Raw genomic sequence first — 21715 nt, forward strand, 5'->3', positions numbered from 1 at the left:
TGATGAATGGGCAGCACAGAGCAACCTGGACTGGTGAGATCTGCTCTCCTGTTCGGCTCACTTTGGGGACATTTTAAGGCAAGAGCTGCAGCAGGAGCTGGAGGAGGATGGGGAATAATCATGGCGTGAGAAGAAAACAACGGTGGGGACCACACACACTTGCTGCTGGAACAAAGTCTCAGAGCGTGTGAGGCTCTCTGGGGACACTCAACACCACGTGGGAGGAGTCTTGGAGGAACGGAGTTTCCTCCTAGAACATGCTGGAGACAGGATCAGGAAATACAGGCGTTTGTCTCTAACTGTGACCTGATGTGTGTCCAAGTTGGCCCCAGTAGGACTGTGCTCATCCCCACATCACCCCATCTTGCAAATCTTCCTCCACCATTTACTACCTGCAAGCAGTTTACAATGTACCCAAGTCTTTGTCTCTGCTTCTTCATCTACAGTAGACCCTACCTCCGGGGCAGTTGGGAGGGTTCAATGGATTAATACGCACAACGTGCTTTGGGTGGGGTCAGCACATGGGAAGTGCTCCCTAAGTGTTAGCTGCATCTCCACCGCCTCCATCATCATCAGAGAGAAGAAGACTGGCACGAGGGTCCTGGACCCAGATTGCCAGGGTTGGACTCCAGCCCCTCCCCACTTATCAATTGTGAGATGCTGGGGGCTTGAACTCCTCTGTGCCTCTGTTCTCTCTTCTCTAAGTGAGGATAGATACTAACACCCATCCCATAGGGTTGTCCCAAGGATTCGGGGGCTCACGTCAAGGGCTTGGATCTGATTCACAGAGAGCTCTAGGTACCTGAGAGTGGTGTCCGAATTCATAGCTTTTGTTCAGCGTCTGGCAGTCCCGCAGATGAGTCCCAGCAACTGTCCCCAGCCCCACACGCTGCACCTGGCACGAGACTGCACTCAGTTCACTTCAGTGCACCAGCGCTGCTGTCCCTCTGCACAGAACACCCCCCTTTTCCCTGTTTCTCCAGGGTAACAGGCGTTCAGTGCGGCTGGAAGTTGGTGCTACTGATGCACTGGCTGATGGACTGCTGTCCCCAGAACCAGGGTCCTTTATTGCCTCGTCCTCACAGCTGCCCCTTGACAGACACACAGGCCACCCCAAGCGTGATGACATCATGTAGATCAGTCCCCCCACCCTGCACAAAGACCCTTGGTGAAGCCTTTGGCTTCACTGGGAAGAAGGGGATGCAGCCCTCAATCGCCTCCTGGAAATGCAGTGTCTCTCTCTTTGCTGATGTGGGTTCTTTACTGCTCGTGGTCTGGGTCCTGCTGAGAGAAGACATCTTCGCGGGCAGACTCCCAGAGCCCTCCAGCTGGCCCGGAGCCTGGGACGCTGGTTTGCTGATCTGTCCGCCCCGAGTTTGAGGGCAATCCTACCCCACGGGGTTGGGAAGGCCGTTGCTCCTGGGCCTGGGAAGGAATATAATGCTTTCTCCACATTTTGAGGCAGAGACAGCTGATGGCCATCTCTGGAATTCTAGCCTGGGAGCAGAGTGCCCAGGTTCTGCTCTCTGTCACTCACGGGCTGTATGATGCTGGGCAGGTTACCTCACCTCTCTGGGCTTCAGCTCCCTTTTCTGCACTAATGTGGGGCTTCGGTCTGATGATCTCTTCAGCCCCTTCCTGCTAAGCTTCTGAACAGATTGTTATTCTGGGGCCAAAACTGATCTCCTCTGTGTGTGTTGGGAGGGGAGGTGTCCCTATTTTGTCACCTCCCTGAATGCTCTGCTGGTGGGGGTCAAAAAGAAAGCCTCCCCAGGGGTGCCTCTACCTTGGCACGTTTTGCTTCTTTTATTGATTCATTCGGCAAATATACATTCAGTGCTGCTCTAGGCATTGAGGGATTTGCTGTGAACAGAGGAAAGGAAATCCCTCTCCTGATGGGACTTACGTTAAAGGAGTCACATAATGAACAAGAGATGGGAAGATGCATGATGTGTCAGATGGTGAGAAACTAGAAGCTCAGCAAGGAGGGGCGCTCGGGTGCGGGGAGAGGATGGCAATCTTACATGGAGGGGCAGGAGAGACCCACCGATGAAGTCAGAGCGATGGAGAGGAGAATCCAGGAACAGGGGGTCCCAGGGCTCAGGTGGAGCCCGACGGAACAGGCAAGGCGGGCACGGTGACATTGGCCTGACTCTGGGCAGGTCGTAGTGGGGAGGCTACGGAGTGTGGGGTCTCTTTAGGGGCGCGCGGTCCCTTGCCCTCCTGAGGCAGGGACGCCCGGCTGACCTGGATGGTCTGCAGTCCTGGCAGAGCCCAAGGAGGGCTGCCTTACCCAGGGGTCCTGCCAACCCCAGGTGGGCCCACAGCAGCACCCCCAGCCGCTCTTGGCCCACCGGCCGTGCAATCGTCTGCTAACCAGGTGGAAGCAAGGACCCCCCCCCGCCTTCCCTCTCTCCTCCTCCTCACCTCTTGGATGAGGGGGCACCAAGCATCCCAGTTGTTTCCAGAGCAGCCCGTGGACTCAGTTCCAGGAGGAGAGAGAAAGGAGGGGCAGAGAAGGTTCGGGACCTCCTGCGAGGCCGTCCTTCCGTCCTTCCCTAAATGCAGAGAAGAGAGAAAGGAGGATTGGGTCCAGCTGGGAGCACTTTCACCAGCTCTGTCTGGAATTTTCCGCCCCGGCTCCTCTCCTCACCTGTTCCATCCAGTCCCACAGGCCTTGGCAGGAGAGGTTAAGTGCCGGGAATGGGCACGGGAGGGCAGGGTCTTCCAGACGCCACCGCACCTCTGCCCTGTTAACGCCTCTGTCCAGGCGGCTCTGAACAGAACCTGGGCTTTCCTAGAAGCCGCCCTGCCCTGGGTGCTCGGTTCCTCCTCCTCCTGCCCCTCCTGTGGAGCCTGATGCCACCAGATCCTTGCCCAGCTGCTTCTCCACCCACGGCCACCGTTTGGGCCACCCCTGGCCCTTCTCCTCACCCAGGGCCGGCTTCCTGCCCGACCCATTGTCCAAAGCCTTCCACAGCCCAGCTCACTTCTACCAGGTGGGACCATGGAAGGGGGCGATGGGGAAAGCCGTGCGTGTAGAAATTCAGGGAAAGGAGAGGAAAATGCAGTAAATTAAACCAGCGGCCACATTTGGAGGCAATGTTATCGCAGCTGCTGGGCTGCCAGAGCCCGCTGCCCTGTCCCTGAAGCTGAGCGATTGGGGGGAAGAGTAGGGTGGGTCTGCGTGGACGACCCCCACCGCCCCCGGCTGGGGTCCAGCCTCTGCCAGGCCTCCCTAGGGCAACCCTCTCATCTTCAGGAAGTTCCCCCTCCACCCACTGCCCTGGCCTCTCCCACCTAACTCCAAAATCCCTTTGGGGGTCACTGGATGATATGGCCTCCGTAAGGGCTTTAAAAATAGACTGTGGATCCCCTGCAAAAAAAAAAAAAAAAAATCTGTGGCTAAAAATAGCTCTCAGCATCTAAGGGAGGAAAAAAAAAAAAAAAAGAAACTGCAGCAAAATTCAACTGGAGCAGTGAGTTTCCTGCCTCTGATGTTCCGGGTCGGTTACAGCACTGGGGACGGCACAGAGCGAGGGGAGGGGGGTTGGGGGCCTTCAAGGACAGCCATCAGAAACCCAGTCTTCAGAGAATGTCGCTCGCCGCTCCCTGACTGCCGGCCGTTGGACCCGTTCTTGGTCCCAGCGGCCAGGCTGAACTGGAGGCAGCAGCAGGGAGCCCCAGTGGAGCCGGGCAGGTGGCAGAGGGGACCTGGGGGCAGGCCCTGCAGCGTCCCCAAAGACGCACGTTCAGGGGCAGCTATAGATCGCCTTAGGATCCGAGGCTGAGGGTTCCTGCCATCCGAACAGCTGCAGTAGGGGTGACGGTGACGCCGATGCTCCGCCTTGTAAAGCAACATCCTCTGCAGTCAACAAGGGACAAAGAAGCCCTGTGGGAAACTGTCTCTAGGAAAGTCAGAGTTTATACCCAGACGTCAGCGCAGGGGAAGGGGAACTCCCATGGTCTTTCACTTAAGATCGTCTGGATGGCTGACAGCAAAGAGAGCTCTCTAAGGAGTGAGGGGACAGTGTGAGGGTGCAGCTCTGCTCACTCTTAAAGATGCTTTAAGGGGTGGGTTGAGGTGGGAGCTTGCAATCTAAACACACACACACACCTCTTTGTTTATATCTGTAAAAGAAGAAGTCTGCTCGTCTGCTCAGGCCGAAATGCTATCACAGTGAGCTGGAGAAAATTTCAGGCCACAGCGTGAGACGAGAGGCTTCTGGTCCCCCCATTTAGTTGTAACAGGGGCTCTCTCTGAACAAGTGATCTGCATGTGTTGGTCACAGGGACGGACAAATGTAACAAGCTAAGCAGAGGACTGCTGGGGGCGAGCAGGAGGACCCCCTAGGAGAGGTGTGGGTGCTTCCAGCAAATACGCACCATGTTCCCAAATAAAGTGTTAACAGCTGATGTTTTGTTACCATACTTTGCCCTGGAGGCTCTACCCCCGCCTGCACACCAAGGGCACACTCACACGCACAGACACCTCCAATGAATGAGGGCTCAAAATACACACCCAGCCCATCCATGTACCACTGTTTTCTGGACCCATACCTTTTCTCCAAAACTACTAGGTGTTTTCATGCCAAGAAAGGGAAAAGGGGAGTCTCGGAGGCTGAAATGTAAATCGCTCCCAAATAATTTGGGGAGATGAAGGTATTTCCAAAGCTCATGCACGCTGGGAAGAGGCATCATGAAGGAGGAAGAGGCAGGATGCTCTGGGAACGCTGGGGGACCAGCGCCTGGCCAGCAGGCACTGTGTCGGCTTGGCTGCCTGTGTGATGCTCAGTTGTACATACCCAGATGAGACTGGCAAACAGTGCACAAAGGGGGCGCTCAATAACTCCCGGCCCGTGCTTCTTTGCAAGCGCAGGGCAACTAATACCCTCTGGGTCATTTCATCTTAGTCCGAGGATTGCCTGACTTTTTCTCCCTAAAAAACTGCTTCACCTTCCCCACCCCAAGAGCACAGCCTGATCAGGACCATGACCTTGGGGTTGGCAGAGACCTCGGGGCAGACCAGCATCCCCCCAACCCACCTGGGCAGGAAACATGCTGGTCCAGCCAGCCCAGCGCTGGACAGAGCCTTGCTCCATCTTCGGTACAGGGAGAGCGATCTCCCTTTCATCTCAAGCCACAGTCACCTACTGCACAAGGGGGTGAACGAGGATGCACTTTGGGACAACAGGAGGAAAAGCAAACAGCTTGAAAAACCGACAGCACCCCTTCCCCGCCAGACCCTAGTTCTGGATGGTGTTGATGCCCTCGGAGACTGCAGCGTTTTCTGAAAGGCTCTGCTACCATCTCCTCAGTACTTTTCCTCTTCCAGCCCCTCAGGCCTGGGAAGAAATCACCCTGCCCCACCTGGTGGCCAGAAGTGGCCCAAAGCTTAGAGCACTAACCTGGGATGCTTCCCGCCAGCGTGGTAATTAGCCAAGAGTTTAGTCACCACCACAGCCTTGTGAATAACAGTGGGAGGGGGGGACCGTCTGTTTCCTTGGAGATTTAGCTGTGTTCGCATCCATTGCAGTGAACTGTTCCCCACGTTCCCTGTGAGCTCGACAGTCCCTGGTTCGTATCTGCACAGGGCTCACCGCCCTGGGTGTAGATGGCATGTCATTGTGCCCTAGGCCAGTGCCACCCACAGCCTAGTGTCCTGACCTGCAGCCTCGGCATTACCCGGAGCTTGATAGAAATGCACGTTCCTGGGCTCCTTCTCAGACCTACTGAGTCAGTATCCCCGGGGATTGGAGCCCAGGAATCTGCATGTTAACAAGGTCTCCAGGTGATCTGGCTCCACAATGAAGGATGAGAAGTCCTGCCCTGGACCATGCATGCCCCGGTATCCTGCTCCCATTAATGTCCACAGCCTTTCTTGACTATTAAGGCACTAGACAAAAACAAAACTGAAAAACACATCTTCGTTATTGCAATCAATAATGTATTGACTGGAATAATGTATTGATTGGAAGGAAACCCTTCTCTTTGCCTCTCAGGAAACCCCTCCAACCCCTCCCATCGTCATCGACTTTCTTTTCCACCAAAACCAGGTTTGGAATGGAGTTTTAGTCACTGAAGCATCTTTGAGAGACTAAGCTGTGCTTGGAAATTCAGAGTAATGAGGACCCCTGCCACCAAGATGTGAGGCAACATCACAGAGCCCCGACGAGCTGGCCCCAGCTCATCAGAAGTCAGCAGGACCAAAAATGAAGCCAGACAGCAGGCAAGTGATTGCTGACATAGAAAATGTAAACTTTAACCCCACTTTTGAGCTTTCCCAGCCTACTGCTGGGAAATGATCAATTACTGTTGACACTTCAGCACAGAGGGCTCAGAATCATTTTGATGAGTTGACTGGTCCTAAGAGGTCAATCTCATCTTATTTTTACTGGTATTTTTAAAAGCTGCTTATGTGGGGAGGGGCAACGACTTTCCACATGCTTCAAACTGCGGAAAGCAGAGAGTTGGTGACAGATGAGCCACAGTGCAGGAGGACAAACCAAACAGACCACTCCTCCTTGCAGGAGGGGCCTTGGAGAGCATCCAAATATAAACCCCCTGCTTGACGAGGAGGAAACCTCTGAGGCCCAGAGGGGAAGACTCCCCCTGGAGGACAAAAGGTTATGCACAAGGTCACTACCCATCTGTCCCCTCCTGACCCCAAGCCCAATAGCAGGTAGGAGTTCAGGATAATTCAGCCTGACTCTTAGCCTGGTGGGATTCCAGAAAATCTCTGTGACCGAGTGGTATTTGAACTGGAAAATCACTTTTCCAAAAGACACCTGATCTCTTTGCCACATCATCCCCTGGCCCCTGTGCATAATTTCCCACTGCTGACAGCAACTTGGGCAAAAGTCCCTGGATATCAGGCCTCTGAGTGCAGTTTCCAGGGCAGTTTCCTGCTGCTTCCCGCTGCTCTGTTGCATCTTCCAAGAGGTGGGGGATACCTCCTGGCAGGGGCCCCCCTTAAGTTGCCCACTGGGCTTCTCGGGCCAGGGATCCGGGGGCCTTTGAAGCCTCGGCTCCCCCCACATCTGCCCCGGATCTCTGAGCAGCACCTCCTAGGGCTCCTGAACGGATGGACAAGGGGCAGGTCACCCCCCATTCACTGGACGTCCAGCTACATCAGGACTGCTGGGTAGAGACCCCAGCAGACTCTCAGCCCTGAACGGACTCACACATCACGTGTGGCTGGACACGCAGGGACCCTGTGGAGTGACCGAGGGCTGATGAAGAGCCCTTCCCACCAGGACGTGCCCGGCTCCCGGGACAGCCCCAGCATTTCCCAGCCCACCTGTGGGAGAAACAGGAGCAGTGGTGGCTCCCTCTAGTGGCGCCGTCGGCAATGGCAGGTGGCTGGGGAACCATAAAGGGAGCAGGTACCTGAGGGAAGGGATGGAGCTGATGAGCATGGCCCAGATTCTTATAGATTTTGGAGGAAGTTGTTTTGTCTTGTTTTGGGGAAAAGCACTGGCGATCTCTGGCTGCAGGCCTCAGCATCAGCAACAAGCCCAAGGGCTCCGAGCGCTACCCTCCTACCCAGGACGCCTCTTCCAGCCACTCACTGCCTCACCGTGGACAAAGCCCCTTCACTTCTCTGGGTCTTGTGACCTCCCATCCCTGAGATGCTCTGAGTCTCAAATGAGCCCACAGTCTACTGCTCACCCAGGAGGAAGCACAGCATGGCTCATACCACCTACACCTGGAGGGAGCCCGACAGTCGCCAAGCACTGCCACGAAGAGCACGGCGACCGTCTGATGCACCTCGTCTCACCTCTCCCACCGCCGCCGCCGGCGTCGTATTCTGAGGCTGAGCTGAGAGACAGAGGATGCCTTCTGCGGCCCACAGAGCCAAGGGCTCCGTGCCAAGGGGTCACTCAGGGCTGTAGGTTTGCACTTGGAGCCTTGAGGAAACGAGATGGAGGAATTCCTCCTCTTTAGCAGGAAAAGATGTCTACGTGGCCCAGCCCGTAATAGTCACGACAGTGACTGTCACTAACACACACACATGCTGACGACAGCCAGGACCTACTTACATATTCGCTCGTATAATCAGAACAACCCTGTGTCCTTGGCGAGCCACCAACAAGCCATTCTTGCCTAGATACAAGAACAGTGACAGCCAGAGTCACCTGGGTATTATAACTGCCTACCTGCAGGTAGAGACGCCTGATAAGAATTGAATCATTACAGATCCCCCCAGGCAAGAGGAGAGGGCTCTCGTTTTCCATCAGGGGCCAGGAAACCAATTTGCCCTCAGTTATACAAGTGATGGAGTTAAAGTCTATCCAAGTGGGAAGAGACATTGGCGATCACTGGGTCCAATTCTTCATTTCTCAGGTGAGGTGGAGGACCAGGGGATAAAGACATGCAAAGGGTCGACGTGCATCAGACAGTGAGTTTAGTGGCAGAGCCGGGACTGGGCCCCGGGCCTCCAGACTCTCGGCCCACAGCTCCCGCCGCTCCGCCGTGTTGCAGCTGCTCACACGTGAGCTGGAGGGTGGTCCTGAGACCTCCCCTCGGGCGGCCCAGGGGGCTCCCCGGCCACGAGCCAGCGCAACTGAGCTCAGGGAGCCCCGTCCTCTGACACCAGCCCATGGTGCCCACGAGTGGCCTGGTCAATCAGTTTTCTGCTACCTCACCTCCAAACAAAGACAAGAGTCACTCCTGGAACGGTGCCTCCCAAAGGCAGACCGATGGCAGAAGGCAGGACAGTCTGAGGGCGGCCTGTGACATCAGGTCTCCTGCCGTCCATCCATCCACTCTGGACAAGGCCTCCGTGGGCCCCTCCAGGAGCCAGGAGAGAGGTGTCCTCAGCCTCCCACTGATGTTTCTTCTTCTCCCAGACCGATTCCGGGTTCTCCTACTGGAGCGCCCCACGCACCCTGGCTTTTCCTCCCCCATTGTCTCGGCCTCAGGTGATTCTGGTCTCCTGCGTCCCACTCTGGTGTGGTTGTCCGGGAGGTGACAATACCTTGCCTGCCAAGGCCAAGGCCAGCCAGGTCCCCAACCTTCCCAGGTGCACGAGACTCAGAATAAATCATGGAAACGCAGATGCAGGCCGTCCTGGACGTGCGGTCAGGGAGACAGACGGCAGGGACGGCAGCAGCTGACACTACCCACCCACCACCCCACCTGCTGCCACCCACCCCCCGGCCTCCTGGAGAGAAGGAAGTGGGGCTGGGAGGCAGAGCCAAGCTGTGCCTGGGGGCAGAGTCTGGTGGGTGAGGTCACCCGCAGGCCAGCTTCCGGGAGCGGGTCGCTGGGTCTCCAGCACAGCCACAGAGGGTGGTCCGGCCCCCGGGTCTCCCCTTTCTCCCCCGCAAGCTGGGAGTCATCCTCGCCTTCGCTCTTTCTCTTAACCCCACACCCAATTCCTCCCGTTGGCTCTCTTTTCAAAATTATGCAGACTCTGTCCACTTCTCACCCACCTCACCACGGACAGCCAGGTCCGCCCACCAGCCGCTGTCACCGGGATTATCCCACCCGCTTCCCAACTGGAAATTCTGTTAGAATTGAAGTCCAGACATGTCCCTTCCCTGCTCAGAACCCTGCAGGAATGGCTTCCTTTCCAACTCCACGTACGAGCACAGACCTTTCAGGGCCTCTAAGGCCCTGGCTGGACAGAGCCCACCCTCAGTACCCAGGTAACCCTGACCTCGCGTCCTGCTGACTCACTGCCCTCCAGCCGTACCGGCCCCCTTGCTGTTCCTAGAACACGCCAGCGAGGCTCCCACCTCAGGGCCTTTGCACTTGCTGTTCCTCCACCTAGAACGGCGCCCTCACTCCTTGACCCCCTCTGCTCTTTACTCAGACATTCCCTTCTAGGTCAGCCTTCCCCTGTCTCCCCTACTTTAATCTGGTCCCCACACCCCTCTACCCCCTGCTGTATTTCACGGCCCCCTTTCTGGATGTTCCTTGGTGGAGTTTGTACTCACCTAGCATAGAGTATATTTTAGTTACTTATTCTATCGATTGCCTATCTCCTCCAGCAGAAGCTAAGCTTCATAAGAGCCTGAGTCCTTGGTTTTGTCCCTTGGCCCACAGCAGGCATTCAACGAACACTTGTTGAATGAAGAAGCAAACAGATCACAGACACAGCTTGGGAAACAGACCTTCACAGGAGATGTCAGACTTGTGAGGCTTCTTCGGTAAGAGGAGAAGCCTGGGAGAGAAAAGTGTGTGTGTGTGATGCAGCGATGCTTGACTGCCATCCTCACTTATAGGAAACAACATGTAAGTGCTTGATGACTGTACACGAGTGTGTTAACGGCATATATTAACCAGAGCCAACGTTCATTCAATCACATCCTCACTCACTCATTCACTGGCCACTTTGTGAGTGACAAGTCCACGTCCGGTGCTTTGCTAGACATCGGGTGGGCACTTGGCTGAGGATATGGTCCCCGCGGCCGGGGCTTCTGCAGTTTGGTGACGAAGCCCCCTGCCCAGCACACAGACCTCGGAGGGTCCGGGCATTAAAAGCAAACGGTAATCTCAGCAACACCTAATTAGGAAAGTAAATTCAAGGCAAGAAAATCAGCCTCATGTGTTTTGTCACCAAGAGGAAAAGATATTTGGATGAGCGGCCACTAGTGGGAATGCCCCCTTCCAGAGCACCCTGGAAGGATGCTGGAGGGAGGGACGGAGGCGAGGAGGAGGGACTTCCCAGAATGAGAACCTGCTCTCCTTCTCCTGGGGACAGGACAGAGGCAGAGTGGGTTACACACTAGAAAGACGCCTCCGCTGTCCTGGGACACCCTGCGCGTGGCATCGTCTGGCCTTGACGTCTGCCCGCAGGCAGGTCTATAGGAGAGGCAGGCCACTCCTCAACCGTGGGTGACACATCTTGCCCCCTTGGAAGACGTCCCCTGTCCAGGGTGGGGTCACGGCAGAGGGTAATCAAGCGCCATTTCTGATGCCATCTGCGGGTGGCACCTGGGACGCTGGCTGGGTGCCCTGGCACCTTGGATAGCTGCCTTTGTCACGACTTAACATGACGTGTCTGCTTAGCTTAGCTGTTGATGTTTCCACACAGCGAAGCACACGGCCTCTGAGACTGCGCGTGGGTTTACTGGTAGCCCTCCATGGCCACCCTTTCCCTAGACGGGCCTCCAGCACAGCCGCGCACTTGCCCTCATCCCTCGACCCCTGACCTCTCCACACCTGGTCTCCTTAATCCACACCACCAGCTCTCACCTCCCCGCCCCAGCTTCACCCCAATATCCTGGGCCCCATCTTTAAATGCCGGTGGGTCTGGTCCCAGCTTTTTCCAGCCTGGTCATGGCCCATGGGAGGCCACTGGAGGGGGTCTCGTCTTCTGGAGAAGTTGAGGGTCCGGACCCTCTTTGTCCAGCCACTATCAGAAGTGGAGTTGTAGGTCTCCTGGTCTGGACCTCTGTGCCAGCCTCTTCCCTTCCTTCCTGCCAAGGATGAATCAGAAGAAAAGGAGATGAGTTAGTGGTGGGAGGTTGGGCTGCATGAGGAGTGACTGCAAGAGACCTGGGATAGACGGCCAGCCTCTTTCCTTGGTTCCTTTGCACGGTGGTCCCCCGCCTGGCCCCATTCCTGGCCTCTCTGGCTTACCCAAACCGTACCTGCCACCCCACAGGCCCTCCAAGGGTCCCTGCAACCCGTCAGCAACTGCTGAGCCCTGAACGGCTCCTGCAGAAGCTGCCTTGTACACTGTGGTCATTAACACCCCACCTTTAATGGCCTCTTAGTCCCCCCAAATTAAGTCCAAGCAATCCGCTCGACTTCCAGGCCCAGGAAGGTGACACTTCATACAACTTACTAGCTGGGCTCCCTTCTCTCTGACACCTGCACTGTCCTGCTGGGTCCCAGGGCCCATCTTGACCCTCACATCCATCAGGCGTATGCTTTCTCCGTGAAAGAGTCCTTGCTATAGCCTGGCTCTCCCCTCCGCCACCCACTGGAACCTCCTGCCTCCCCCTCCCACTTTCCTCCGTCCCCCATCCCTCCCAGCCCAGCCAAGCCTCAGCAACGCCGTGAGCCCTTCTGGCCGCACCAACACGACTGAGCTCTCTCTTCCCTGATTTCCTGCTGCCCTTACAGTCAGTCCCACGTGATATCAGACGTCAGTGTTTTCTACTGGAAAGTATGTGAGATTTGGGGCCCAGTGTTCTGTGTTCAAGGTCTGCCTCTACCGTGCCCTGGGCTGAGAAAGCCAAGCCCCAACTCAGCCGCCGGGTGTGAAGACGTGTCGCTGTAACTCCCACAAAGCCCTTCAAGAACAGGCCAGGGTTGCCTTGGACATGCTCTTCCAGGTCTCCTCCCCACCTCCACAAAGCCAAACACCTATCCCTCTGCCACTCAGTCAAAAGAGGGGAAGTTTATCTAATTTGAAAGGACACATGTGCCCCCATGTTCATTGCTGCACTAAGAGCCAAGACATGGAAGCAACCTAAGTGTCCATCAACAGATGAATGGATAAAGAAGATGTGGTACATAGATACAGTGGAATACTACTCAGCCATGAAAAAGAATGAAATAATGTCATTTGCAGCAACGTGGATGGACCTAGAGATTATCATACTGAGTGAAGTAAGTCAGACAGAGAAAGACAAGTATCATGTAACATCACATACATGTGGAATCCAAGAAAATGATGTTGACAATGCAGAAAATAATATTTGATAGTGATAATGTGTAAACACTGAACACTGACTTAACCAAAAATTATGTCAGAAAGTGGACATACGGTTTCCTATCAAGACAAGAGGTGCTGTCCCTTCACACCGAGTAGAAGTCAAGGTTGTTACAGCAGCCCATGAGGCCCTACCCATCGTGCGTCCCCACCCTACCAAGCTAACCTCATCCCCATCACCCTCCCCCACTCACTGTGCTCCAGCAGCAAGGGCCCCTCTGCTGTTCTGGTTCTCAGTTACACCCTCTGTCCTCCCACCTCAGGGCCTTTGCACTTGCTGTTGCTTGGCCTGGAATGCCACCTCCCCACACATCCACGGGGCTCTCCTTCCCATCCTTTGGGTCGTTGCTCAGATGCCATTTCTCAGGCGGGTCATCCCTGCCCCCGCTCCCTTAGCGAACACTGCGTTTCTTCCCAGCATGGCCCACATCACTCCCACGGGTGCTTATTCTTCTCCGTATTACGTATAACCATCCCTATAGAGCACTGCCTCTATATAATGAGAGGCTGACAGCGATGTTTTATTTCAGTGTTTACTTATCCTCCCCACTGGAGTGAGAGCTCTGTGAGAGCAGAAGATTTTGTTCATGACGTGTACCCACGATTTGCTCCCTAATATTTCTGTGCTCAGTGACTGGCACAAAGTAGGCACTTTATAAATATTTGGTAAATGAAAAAAAATTCAAGAAATAGCAACATAAGCATTTACAGAGAAAAATGAAGGAAAATACCAGAAACTGTTCAAACAATTGAAAGTGGTTGCCTTATCTAAGGACTTGAATTCCCAGTGAGGAGAGAAGCAGGACTTACAGTATCATTGGGCTTTTCAAATCATGGGCATGTATGACTTTAACAAAACTTAAAATGATTCCTAAATATACTGTTTTTCACCTCCCCCACCCCTAATCATATTTCATTCCAATGCCAAAGAAGTGAGGGCTAGATTTCCTATTTTTTGTGATATTAATCCTAGACGTCATCTCCTTCCTCTCATCCACCTCTCTCTCTCTAACCCACCTCCTCCGATCCATCCCCAAGGCCGGAAGCTCCCACCTCCTCCACCGCTGTCAAATCCAATCACTTCTTTCTATCTCCACCACTATCACTCTAGTGCCATCTTTCACCTGGATGTTGGCAAAAGTTTTGTAACGGGTCCACCTGCATCCATCCAACCCAGTGCCTTGTGGTGAGACTGCCTTGCTCCGTGCGTGCCCTTTCCTTTGTTGCCTTGGTAACCCCGTCTCTTGTACTCACCACGTTAATCCCACTACAGGGCCGTTGGACATACTGTTCACTCTGCCTGGAATGACATGTCTGGAACCTTTGCCTATCTAACCTTCTTCATATAATTCAAATATCACTAAGTCAAATCCTCCCATTTCAGGCTCTTATAGAACTGGTATGTGAATGTCTGTACTTTGTAACGCTTGTCACAGTTGCAGTTTTATACTGGGGTTTACTGGATGAACATCAGCACGAACACACACACCAAATCACCGTCGTCGTCGTCATCAGTTCTGTTAAAGGAGGAAATCATTTGTTCCATTTATCATTCTATCGCCATTGCCTAGCACACAATAGGAGCGCAATAAATACTTATCAATAATTTGTTAAAACACTACCTTTTACTACTGCAACAGCCAATATGTATTGCTTGGGGTTGAATAACATTTATTAATCTGCCTCACCTCTGCCCTAAAACTCTTAGGACTTGGAGACTGCACGCTTTTTTTTAAAATAAATTTATTTAGTTATTTATATTTTAAATTTTGGCTGTGTTGGGTCTTCGTTGCTGCGCGCGAGCTTTCTCTAGTTGCGGCAAGCGGGAGCTACTCTTCGTTGCGGTGCGCGGGCTTCTCATTGAGGTGGCTTCTCTTGTTGCAGAGCATGGGCTCTAGGCGCGCGGGCTTCAGTAGTTGTGGCACGTAGGCTCAGTAGCTGTGGCTCGTGGGCTCTAGAGCACAGGCTCAGTAGTTGTGGCACATGGGTTTAGTTGCTCCACGGCATGTGGGATCTTCCCAGACCAGGGCTTGAACCCATGTCCCCTGCATTGGCAGGCGGATTCTTAACCACTGTGCCACCAGGGAAGTCCTGCACACTTTTCTGTAAAGCCCTGCCACTCACTCCTCTATAAACCTGTGGTTCCCATCTTCACATATAATTTCTGGAACTGTATATTTAAGTAAATTCTGCAAAAGATTGTATGTTGTATGGGGTTTCTATGCTGGAGCACTAAGGTATGATGAAATCCTTCCTTACACTTTGCCTTGTAGATATAACATCCATATCTATTTCCAGCACTTCACACATGATCCTTCAATATGTTACCTTCCTTCATAATTCAACACACATTCAATTGGCTGAATCCCAGTGAACAACTGATTGAAGCTAAAGAGTCAGCACTTTCGGCAAACCTAACAATTTTTATCTCCTCTCAGCTCTGCTAACATCTTTGCTTGGTGCTGTCAATTTCTCTGTGTTCCCCTCATTTTTATAAAACAAGGGCAAAAAAATGCAACAAAGTAGCTAAATTATTGAACATGCGTAACTATACAGAAAAGATGGTGACATGGGCCGGCTGACAGGGCCACCATGAGAACGACCATTTGTCAGCTAATGCACAAAATAACAAATCCAACGTAAGATAGGGCATCGGGGGATCTAAATTTGAACACCTAATTTTGAGCACCACTTGTTTATACTTCCTGTGCAATTAAGGACTACCTAGTAATCCAGTATTAATTTAACCCTTTGCTGAGTAAAGCAAGTTTGAATTCATCCATTTTTCCCTACTTATTCGGAATCGTATGATAAAACAAACATTCTTTAAAGTTCCTTCTAAAGAATAAGACTGCCAGGTTGTCTCCTTTAAATTAACTCCCCTTCAGACACAAGCTAAAATAGTCAGAGGGAGTCTTAAAGTTTTTACATCTGCAATATATTACAACTGAACAACGAAATTTGAGAATCCTCATGTGTATATTTTTAAAACACATTTTCCTTTGCCCCCAAAATCAGTCTTGGCAATTGCTATTGGGGGAGTCACATCTTCAACTGGGCTGCACTTCCCAGAGTTTGCGCCATGCCCCACGTGCAGGGGAAGGTGAGGACCAGGATCTGGAAGATCCTGCCTCTTGCTGGATCCAGTGTGAACCACTGACCATCTCAGTCTCGTGTCTACACTGGCTGGTCTTGTCTCGTGTCTACACTGGCTGGTCTAGACTCAACAGCTGTTTCCCAGCCGTTCTGGCATTCCTGTGAGTGATGTGGAATTTGGCATCCCTTGAAACCTTGAGCTTGATCGAAGTTGCTGCTCCTCTGGGGTACGTCACCAAACCCTGTGCAACTCCTGAGAGATGGAGAGGTGGCATGCAGCAAGGTGAGGGCTACGTCAGGCTCCGGACACCCACGGGGAGACTGTCGGTCTCTCCCAAGTCTTAGGGTTCACCATTATCTTTAACAGCGTGTGGCCAAGACATGGAAGCAACCTAAATGCCCATCAACAGAGGAATGGATAAAGAAGATGTGGAACATATATACAGTGGAATATTACTCAGCCATGAAAAAGAATGAAATAATGCCATTTGCAGCAACATGGATGGACCTGGAGATTGTCATATTGAGTAAAGTAAGTCAGACAGAGAAAGAAAACTATCGTATATTGCTTATATGCAGAATCTAAAAAGAAATGATACAAATGAACTTATTTACAAAATAGAAACAGACTCACAGACTTAGAGAGCGAACTTATGGTTACCAGGGGTGGAAGGGTCGGAGGGAGGGATAGATAGGGAGTTTGGGATCGATACGTACACATTGCTATATTTAAAATGGATAACCAACAAGGACCTACTACATAGCATAGCACAAGGAACTCTGCTCAATATTATGTAACAACCTAAATGGGAAAATGTAAAACAGAATCACTTTGTTGTTCACCTGAAACTAACACAACATTGTTATTCAACTATGCTCCAATATAAAATAAAAAGTTAAAAAAAAAGAGCATGTGGACATTATAATTAGCAACAGAATGCAAAGTACACAAGATACCACTTAATGCCCATCAAGTTAACAGCCACTCTTCCCAACTAGAACATTCAGAGCTGGTTGGTGACATAAATACTCTCACACAGAGCTGGCGATTTCTTCTGTTTGTCTTTTCATTTCTATCCATTGACAATCCACTATAATTTTTCAAGGTGGAAGTAATCTTTCTGATTCTAAAACGTACACACTCTTTGCCTTTGGAGTCGCACCAAACCGGTTTCAGCCCAGTTACTTATGCGGTGGCCTCATCTGATAAATGGAAATAATAATTGAAGCTGTCTCACAGTGTGACGATTTACGGTAATATTTTTGTACAGCACAATGTTTAGTAATTGGTAGCTGTGACTATTATTGTGATTAACATACCTCCGGTCTTTTTTCTATGCATATATACATGTGTATAAATGTCAATGTGCACTCTTTATGTTCCCACAAGGTGCTTTTGTGTGCCGAAAAGATTATTTAGAGGATCCATGGCTTTGATAAATAAATATTCAATTTATGAAGGTTATAAATCTTTCAATTGAGTTCTTCCGGAAGCTTTTGAGTTCAACGGACACATTTTACTACCTCATTCATAAGCAGAGGTTGCCTGTGTTGTTTTTCGAAAGCCTGAACTCCTTTAGAGTCTTGGAAAGCAATAGGAAAGCACCTTTAAAGATACATGTTATGAATGGAATGTTTGCGTCCCACCAAAATTCATATGCTGAAGCCCGAGCCCCCCCACCCCAAGGGCAGCTATCTTTGGAGACAGACGGGGCCTCTAAGGAAGTAACCAAGCTTAAATGAGGTGTGAGGGGTAGGGCCCGGCCCTGTGGGATTGGTGTCCGTACACAAGAGACACTGGAGCTCAATGTCTCTCCATGTGTGCCAAGAAAGGGTGATGTGAGGACACAGCCAGAAGGCGAGAAGGTGGCGGTCCTCAAAAACGGGAAGGGGGGGGGGCTTCCCTGGTGGCGCAGTGGTTGAGAATCTGCCTGTCAATGCAGGGGACACGGGTTCGAGCCCTGGTCTGGGAAGATCCCACATGCCGTGGAGCAACTGGGCCCGTGAGCCACAACTACTGAGCCTGCGCGTCTGGAGCCTGTGCTCCGCAACAAGAGAGGCCGCGATAGTGAGACGCCCGCGCACCGCGATGAAGAGTGGCCTCCGCTTGCCGCAACTGGAGAAAGCCCGCGCGCAGCAACGAAGACCCAACACAGCCATAAATAAAAATTAATTAATTAATTAATTAATTTTAAAAAACAAAAATAGGAAGAGAGCTCTCGCCAGAAACTGAATTTGCTGGCACCTTGATCTTGGACTTCCAGCCTCCAGAGCTATGAGAAAATAAATTTAATAATTTAATTACTTGTTTAAGCCACCCAATCGGTGATACTGCGTTATGGTAGCCTTAGCAGATTGATACAATATGAGAAGTAGAGATTCCTCCCTTACACCCAGGAAAAAAAAAAAAAAAAAGTCAGAGGTCAGAGTAGGAAAAGAGCAGGGATCCAACCCCACTAGATGGTAGCATCCCCAGAGATGGCCAGACTTTGGAGGAAACGGCTGTTGGTGCACTAAGGTGGCCAGACCCGAGACTGGGGCGCCCAAGATCCACAGTTAAATTTGAATTTCAAATGATTCTGCAATATTTGGGACATTCTTATACTAAAAAAAATTCACTGTTTATCTTAAATTCGAATTAACTGGGCATCCTGTATTTTATCTGGCAACCTACCCAGTACAGGTACAATTTTCTGAAGGGCATTTTAGTAACACAAAATGTCAGAATCTTTAAGGTATACATAATTGTTAGCACAAAAATTCCACTTCTGGGAACTTATTCATAAGAAATCATCAGCAAATAGATAAACATGTATAGGTAAGGATACGTGTTGCTTACAATCATGAAAAACAATTAATAGAAGAGTGGTTAAATAGCAATGGTATTTTTGTTTAAATGTGTGCAGCCCTAAAATTGCGATTTCTAAAATCTACATTTTAAGATGAAAAGATTTCCAGAATATATTATTGCATTTTAAAAGGTAATAAAGTAAGTTTATGTTTGATTTCATTTTTTAAAGTATTTTATATGTATAAGACACATACAAATACACACTCACAAATCATCTGGAATAACTACACCAAGATGAAAGGAATTATCTCTGGATTGTGGGATTATTGGTGACTTTTATTTTGCTCTATACACCTTTATTCATATACAGTTGAACTTCGAACAACTCAGGGATCTAGGGTGCTGACTCGCCGCACAGTCGAAAATCTGGGTCACCCCTCCATATCCTTGGATTCATCCAGCCTTGGATTGTGTGCTGTAGTGTGCATTTCCTGAAAAAACTCTGTGTAAAAGTGGACCCATTCAGTTCAAACCCATGTCATTCAAGAATCAACTGCATTATCTTAATAATCTAGGTGGGGAGGGGGGGGAAGAACCAGTAACTTAAAAAAAGGAATTATGCAAAAGCATTCTTTGATAATCTTCAAATCTGAAGTGGCAAGCCCAGGTGTGGATTTAGGAATTCCTCACCTAACGTCAAGGACATGTTCCTTGTCCTAGTTTGGTGTTGATTTACCTAAGCTATGATATTTTTCTCTTGCTAAATGGCGGCAAAGAAGAACCTGGATGTAATAGATACTTGCTGTTTTGTTTGTTTGTTTGTTTGGGGAGGGAGGCTGCTGTATTTTTGGTTACCCAACACCTATGCTGTCTCTTCTTTTCCTTTCAGAGAACCAGCTCTCCTCTGGAAAAGCAATCTCCACACTCCACACTCAGCCCGTAGGCTTTGGGTGAAAGTGACTCCAGCACTGGCTCCGAGGCTGTGCATGTGACCCAGATATGTCCAGTCAGAACATACCATTCCCCTGGCCTAATAATCTGCCCAGATAAGAGGATGAGGTGGAATTCTGACCAATGAAAATCAGATCATGGATTTTGCCAGGTCAATAAAAGACTCTGTTTATTGGGCTAGAACCTGGGAGGATATGTCTGGAGCTACTAGCCATCTTACCACCATCCACAGTCAACATGGACAGCAGAATTACATTAAAAGGGATGAAAACATTTTACCTCCTGGATCATACTGGACTTGAAGCCCAATTTTTTAAAAGAATTCTATTATTGTCAAGTAACATACTATGGATCTTAGACTTATCTTGAATTTTCCAGCACAGGCTCTGGTTAATTTAATTCATATAGGAATTAAATTAATTGAGTCTAATAGCACTAGCTAAAAACACTACTTGTAGGTATGGGTAGAATTTCATGGGTGGAAATACCCTAAACAAGAGGAGGGTAGCTAGGCATCCTGTATATTTAAGACATGTCCTATACTTAATGATTTTTTTCTTGCTTCCTGTATTGGCCTTCTCAGGACAGCCTAAATGTCTCATATTCAGCTTTTTTCAATACATTACAAAAATTCAGCAGTTAGAGCTATTCATTAAATTATCTGGGCATCCTGTACTTCCATTTGCTAAATTTGGTAAATTTCATTTGCTAAATTTGGTAAAATTCATTTGCTAAATGACTACTAAAGAGTCATTCGACCCCTACAACCTTCCATGCTTTGGCCTGTTCTATGGTATCCTGCTAAAGGAAGCCCAATTTTAAATGAAGTTTTATGAGTTAATAGGTTTCCCTTTTTGATTAAATTGGTTTGAGCCAGCGTTTTAGTCTCTTGTAACCAAAAGAAAGCTAACTGGCCCCATTTAATTATAGAACCACCAACACCTAAGTTCTATAGCCTAATTAAAATAATAACTATACTTTATTCATCACTTCCTGTGTTCAAGATATTTTAAATACATTATCTCATGAATAAGTCTACCCATCCTTTAAGGTAGACATTATTTTCTCTATTTCACAAATAAGGAATCTGAGGCTCCACAAGGTTAAATAGTTACCCCAAATCACACAGCTAGATGGGTAGAACCAGGATACCAAGACACCAACCCTACATTCCGCCACTGCGCCACACTACCTTCTGGTCTAGACTTAGAGTTCTGAATTTTGGTCTCACATCACAGACAGAACTCTTTTGTTGGGCTTGGGTTCACTACTAGTTGAGCTAAAATAACCCCCAGAAAGTCTAACCTCCCACAGATAGCTCTGGTTGAAGCCAAACACAGGAAAAGCTCACAAATAGAGCCTCATTTAAAGTGGGTGGAGGAAGTCTCCTCGGTGCTACCATTTTCCTCTAACTTCCCAGAAACTATCAAGATCTGAGAGCAAGTTTGGGGCTCACTTGAGTCGTGTCAAATGCCCATCAGCATCATGCAGCCTCCAGAGCATTAGTCTAAGCTGACTCCATTGGTGAAATTGGCTGGATAACTGCAAATTTTCGACTTTATGAGCACACTGTCTTACGCTATCTAAGCTAGACGTGAGCTATCACCAGATTTCCAATAAATCATTTCTGTTTCTTATACTTATATGAAAATATAATAAAATGGTTCATGCGCATTTACCCGTGAGATGACATTCAATATGCAATTCACCTTGTTTGTTATTTCTCACAGTAACCCAACATCCCTCCCAAGAAACCGAGGTACAACACATAGGTGAGACTGCTCAAAGTCAGGCAGGCAAATGACAGACAGATAAAGCTTCCTACTTTTCAGAGGCAACTGAGTCACCTGGACCATTGAATCACATTTCATTTAGGCTGCAAAGCAATCAGAGGTCAAGGGAAGCGCTCTTGCCGTCCCCAGGTTCTGCTCTCCACCGAGAGCACCCACGACAATACCTGCAGCCTCTGGTGTGTGGATGTTGTGATGCGAGAGCTCCCCAGGACAGCAAAGGTGGGAGATGGACCCCTGGAGCAGCCTGGAGGGATGGAGACTGGCAGGCAAAGCTTTCCCTTCTGAATAACTCTACTTGTCAGACGGCTCCCCTTGATGATTTCCTGGCAGCCCTGACTATTTTATGGAGGAAGTTCCAGGAACAAAAGAGACGCTGTTCCTTCCCACCTGCTCCCAGCAACCTGAGAATAG

At 50.2% G+C, this 21715-nt stretch overlaps 1 protein-coding gene across 2 annotated transcripts in view; it reads right to left on the bottom strand.

Annotated features, from left to right (window-relative positions):
* Nucleotides 1-11341: 11341 nt before the first annotated feature.
* The window catches only part of KCNA6 (potassium voltage-gated channel subfamily A member 6), a 37131-nt gene continuing 26757 nt past the window's right edge, over nt 11342-21715 (bottom strand). Inside the window, exon 3 of one of the 2 annotated variants that reach the window (XM_057557676.1) lies at nt 11342-11429. The gene's annotated coding sequence lies outside the window, so the exon portion shown is untranslated. The remainder of the gene's footprint in view (nt 11430-21715) is intronic. The other variant, XM_057557679.1, reaches the window with a different exon arrangement.

The sequence above is a fragment of the Balaenoptera acutorostrata genome, chromosome 11 (genome assembly GCF_949987535.1).
Source record: "Balaenoptera acutorostrata chromosome 11, mBalAcu1.1, whole genome shotgun sequence".
In the NCBI taxonomy this organism is placed as follows: domain Eukaryota; kingdom Metazoa; phylum Chordata; class Mammalia; order Artiodactyla; family Balaenopteridae; genus Balaenoptera; species Balaenoptera acutorostrata.